The sequence below is a fragment of the Elephantulus edwardii genome, unplaced genomic scaffold (assembly GCF_000299155.1).
Source record: "Elephantulus edwardii isolate Elephantulus edwardi_28Jun2011 unplaced genomic scaffold, EleEdw1.0 scaffold00019, whole genome shotgun sequence".
Taxonomy (NCBI): Eukaryota; Metazoa; Chordata; class Mammalia; order Macroscelidea; family Macroscelididae; genus Elephantulus; species Elephantulus edwardii.
The window spans coordinates 18,982,355-18,988,369 of record NW_006399769.1 but is presented as its reverse complement, the minus strand read 5'-3'; positions in this window follow the sequence as shown (position 1 = coordinate 18,988,369).

The following is a 6,015-nucleotide window of genomic DNA, read 5'->3' as shown; positions in this document are numbered from 1 at the left end:
AGTGCGGTTGGTGCAGGATAGAGCAGGGTTTAGGGCTGTTGTGCATAGGGTCGCTATGAGTCGGAAACGACTCGACGGCACATAACAACAACAACCACTGAGACATGTTTTTAAGGCTACAGAGTTCTTGTTCTCATACTATTCTTATTCTCATATCTTATTCTTCTTTTAAAAAAATATTATTTTGTGTGTGTACTGTCAAATCAGATCTGAATGGTACAGGAGGAAATTGCTGCTCCTTCTCCAGCAGAGCCTCTGGTGGAGTGCAGCTTCTTGCCACTAGGCCATCAGAGCTCCCTTATATCTTATTCTTGATAATCAACTCTGTTGAGTTTCTGAAGCTCTAAATTGAATGGGAGAAGAGTGCCCATCTTTCTCCTGAGCAATACCTGGTGGAATTGAACCACAAGAGAGACTCAGCCTTTGGTTAATTGTTGCAGACCAAGGGTCCCAAAGAATAGAATAATTTTATAATTATTAATAAAGAAACAAACAGCCAGGAATGAGATCGAGCAGAGAGCGTAAAACAGGGGGTCAGCAGTTCTCGACTGAAGACCTCAAGCCATGCTTCTCAGTATTTATTCAGAATCATAAGATAATAAAAGTAAAATCACAAGGAAGTACAAAACAAAGGATAATGGTGAAGTCTTTTACAGATAAGGCCAAGTTTCTCTTTATCCTAATCTCAAGAGGGAGGGGTTCATTTGACACAAGCTAAGAACAATGTTAACTCCTAGGGAATGCCCCATTGCCACAAGGTGGCCTTCAGTTTGTATCAAACTTCCCTCATTTCCAGCATTTGGTCTACTATTATTAAATTTGATAGTCGGCTTCCCTCAGTTAATAGCATAAATCCTTTGGACCAGACCACCAGGGCTCCCTAGACTTCATTAGTTGCCTTCAACTTCGACTTTACCAAGAGTGGGAGTGAAGATGAAAAAAACACACCAAAAAGTTTTGGATATTTGAAATAAGTGAGGATGTAGTGAAGTAGCATATGACTGAGTTGTGCATATTGAGTCAAAGGCTGGTTATCAGAGATAGGTAAATTGTAGTGTAGTCTGGAAGGATCAATATTTTAATTAGTGCAGTGCTTGTCTGTCAGTTTACTGTGAGTTGCTATGATGCTGAAAGCTGTTGTTGGTGTTATGTGCCATCGAGTCGCTTGCGACTCATAGCGACTCTATGTACAACAGCCCTACACTCTGTTCTGTCCTATGCCAATCTCATTGTCTTGAACACACTCATCCCGATTGCCCCAATCACTGAATCAGTCCACCTCCTAGAGGGCCTTCCCCTCCTGCGCCTGCCCTCCACCCTACCAAGCATGATGTCCTTCTCCAAGAACTGGTGTCTCCTTACAACATGTCCAAAGTATGTCAGACGAAGCCTCAGAATCCTTGCCTCCAAGGAGCATCCCGGTTTAACCCTCTCCAGGGTGAATCTGTTTGTTTTCTTAGCAGTCCATGGTACCCGCAATAGTCTTCTCCAACACCAAATCTCAAAGGCATCAATTCTCCTTCTATCCTCCCTAGTCATTGTCCAATTCTCTGATGCATAGCAAGTGATTGTTAAGACCATAGCCTCTATCAGACACAGCTTAGTCTCCAGAGAGACACCATTGCTCTTCAGTACTTTAGAGAGGTCCCTATCAGCAGACTTTCCCATTGCAATATGTCTTTTAATTTCCTGGCTCCTGGTGCCAAGATTGTTTATTGTGGAGCCAAGCAGACTGAAGCTGTGAACAATCTCAATCTCTTCACCATCCATCCTGATGCTGCCAATTGGTCCAGCGGTGAGAATCTTTGTCTTCTTGACACTGAGCCTCAGTCCATATTGAAGGCTGCAGTTGACCCTCTGCAGCAAGTGCTTCTGATCCTTCTCAGTTTCAGCAAGCAGGGTTGTGTCATCTGCATAATGCAGATTGTTGATAGATCTTCCACCAATCCTGATGCTGCATTTCTCCTCATAGAGCCTCTCGGATCATCTGTTCTGCATACAGGTTGAAAAGGTATGGAGACAGTATAAGCTATCAGATCAAGGGCTGGACAATGGGAGATAGATGTTGAAGGTAGTGGGCAGAAGTGGAGGGGTATCTTGAAGGATGGTGGAGCAAAGAAATTAGTGGGTCAAGACACTTGTGCCAAGGGCAGAGACAACACCGAAACTAATGACTAATTCCACACTAAGGGATATATTTTCACTTTTTCTGTAAAATGCTTATCTGTTGGATACTTCTCTAAATCTGAACATTCAGATTAAGACACACTAGGAAGAAAGATTGACCATCCACTTCCAAAATAGCAGGCCTCTGCAAACTATGTACCTGAAAGCTGTACCATCAGAGTTTCACATGCCAGAGAGGACACTCATGGTGGACAGATTTTAGTGGAGCTCCCACATTAGAACAGGTTAGGAAGAATGATTGGCCATCCAATTCTGAAATAATAGGCCTCTGAAAACCCTATGAACAATAGAGAAAAGGAATAGATAGAATATTAGAAGTAGAGCCCAGAATGATGATAGCCAATGAAAATGAGGAGAAACCAGATATAACATCTTTTAATAATAGGAACATTGACTGTACTGAGTATGAATGTTGTAAAATTTAAAACTGTGAAAAATGAAATGGAATTCATGAAAATGACATTCTAAGCACGCGTGAAATGAAAGACTAGCATAGGCCACTTTGAATCAGAAAATCACATGGTATGCTATGGAGGCAATGAAAAAAAGTTAGAATGGTATTGCATTCATACTTTTTTAAAAATCAAGTTCTTTCTTGAAGAACAATGTTGTGAATGATAGGATATTATTCACATACCTACAAAGACTTTTTAGTATGGCTATTATTCAAATACATGCACCAAAATAAATTATATATGAGGAGGAATGTGGTATCAGAATTGAAGGCAAACTCATCAGCAGGTATATAGATGATACAACCTTGCTTGCTGAAATTGAGGAGAACCTGAAGTGTTTGCTGCAGAAGACCAAGGATTTCAGTCTCCAATGTGGACTGAAGCTCAACATCAAGAAGACAAAGATTCTCAACACTTTGCCAACACCACGATGGATAGAAAAAAGATTGAAATTGTTTACAATTTCAGCTTGTTCATTTCCACAATCAACACCCTTAGCACCTGCAGTCAGAAAATCAAAAGGACGAACTGCATTGGTAAAATCTGCTGTGAGGGCCCTTGCCAAAGTACTGAAGAGTAACAGTGTCAATCTGGAAACTCAGATGCAACAGATTCAAGAAAGGTCTTCACAATTACTTGCTCTGCACCAGAAAGCTTGACAATGATTAAGGATGACAGAAAAATTGATGCCCTTGAGTTGTGATGCTGAACATACCATGGACCTCCAAGAGGACAAACAGATCTGTCCTGGAGAGGGTGAAACTAAACTGTTCCCTGGAGGCAAGGATCTTGAAACTCCATCTCACATACTTTGGACATGTTGCCAGAAGGGACCTATCATTGGAGAAGGGCAGCACAGGAGAGGAAGACCTTGGATGACATGGATTGACACAGTAACTGGGCTAAAGGGGATAGGTGTGTCAGAGACAATGAGACTGGCTCAGAATAGAGCAGAATTTAGAGCTGTTGTGCACAGGATCTCTATGAGTCATCAATGACTAAGTGATACATAACAATAGTGCAACAATAGCTAAAGCCAAAGAGGAGAAAATAAAAGACTTACAATATTTGCAGTCTGAAATTAACTACATATCCAGTTAAAATTTCTTAATGATAATTGGTAATTGGAATGCAAAACTTAGAAGCAATGAAGATGGAAGAGTAGTTGGAAAGTATAGACTTGGTGACAGAAATGAGGCCAGAAATAGAATGATTGCATTTTGTACATTCAGTGATTAATTTACCATAAGGACCTTTTTTTAAAACAACAACAACAACAACAACAACATTCTTTTTATGAAGATGGCGCTGAAAATGAAGAAGGAAGCCCTGCCCCTCCCAAATCTGAAGCCAAAGCAAAGGCATTAAAGGCCAAGAAGGCAGTCCTGAAGGGCATCCACAGGCAAAAAAAAAAAAAGAAGATCCGCACGTCACCACCCACCTTCCGGCGGCCTAAGACGCTGAGACTCCAAAGGCAGCCCAAATACCCCCGGAAGAGTGCCCCCAGGAGAAACAAGCTTGACCACTATGCCATCATCTAATTTCCCCTGACCACTGAGTCAGCTATGAAGAAGATAGAAGATAACAACACACTTGTGTTCATTGTGGATGTCAAGGCCAACAAGCACCAAATTAAACAAGCTGTAAAGAAGCTCTATGACATTGATGTGGCCAAGGTAAACACTTTGATTAGGCCTGATGGAGAGAAGAAGGCTTATGTTTGACTTGCTCCTGATTCTGATGCTTTGGATGTTGCCAACAAAATTGGGATCATCTAAACTGAGTCTGGCAGGCTAATTCTAAATATAAATTTTGCTCACTAAAAAAAAACAACAACAACACACTAAACCCAACATAAACAGACTTAAACATAGACCTCAACTAAAGGACTATTCCTTTTTTTTTTTTTAACAAATCCATAATTTTATTTGCTTTTCAATAAGTTTAAATCCTCGAGGGATACAGCATTAGACGGATTCTGTGTCCGATGGCCTTAGCAGGAAGGTTGCTCCGAAATTTGGCCCGAACCATGCCACTGTTTCCGTGGGCTCGAGTTACCTCTCCCCAGATTACTCTGGTTTTATTGGGTTTGCCGCCAGGAGTCACTGCATTGTTTTTTGCTTTGTAAACATAAGCACATTTCTTGCCTAAATAGAATTCTGTTTCATCTCGGGCATCAACGCCTTCAATTTTAAGAAGAGCTGTGTGCTCCCTCTGGTTCTGGAGACCTCATTTATAGCCAGCAAAAGTGGCTTTGCACCAAAGCCTCCCAGCCATCTTTGTGGTTCAGAAGTCCTGCTTCCAGGAGGCCCCAATTATTTCACTCCAAACTTCAGAAGTTGGAGGAGAAACCAACCTTCAATGGCTCCAAGATGGAGGAAAAAGGAGCGGTAAGGCCCACCACATTGCCTTGTGGGATAGATGCCTCTTTGCCCCGCCCCTAACTTAGGCATCTTAAAAAGGACTATTCCTAAAGCACAGGAATCAGAATGACTACATACATGGAAAAAATTGCTAGAGAAGATCAATTGTTGCTGATGTTGTTATGTGCTACAGAGTTGCTTATGACTCAAAGCAACTCTATGTACAACAACACTAAACCCTGCTCTATCCTGTGCCAACCTTATTGTCTCTGATTCACCTACCCTCATTACCTTAGTGACTGAATTATTCCATATCATAGAGGATCTTCCTCTTCTGCACTGTCCCTCCACCCTCCCAAGCATGATGTCCCTCTCCAAGGACCAGTCCCTCCTGGTAACATGTCCAAAGTATGTCAGACAAAGCTTCAGAATCCTTGTCTCCAAGAAGCAGCCTGGTTTGACTTTCTTTAGGAAGAACCTGTTTGTTCTCCTAGCAGTCCATGGTATGCTCAACACTTTTCTCCAGGACCACAGCTCAAAAATATCAGCAGTAAAAACCAGACTAAGTGCTGACTGTGGACCATACCCTCAATTACTCATATGCAAGTTCAAATTGAAGCCGAAGAAAATTATAACAGGCTTATGAGAACCAAAATGTAATCATAAGTATATTGAACCTAAAATGAAAACAAGCTCATGAGAACCAAAATGTGATCTTAAGTCTATTGAACCTGAATTATGACTGGACTAATGCCTGCAGAAACCTATAACAGGATCTATATCTCATACCATACACAAAAATCAACTCAAAGTGGATCAGTAACCTGGGAGTAAAGCCTAAAACCATAAAGTTCATCACAGACAAACTGGGATCAAGCTTAGACAGCCTAGCCTATGGTATAAAGAGACTGCCAAATACAGCCAGAAATGCACAATCTGGAGAGGTTAAAATTGATTAATGGAAAAAATTGATTAATGGGACCGTCTAAAGATTAAATCCCTATGTACTT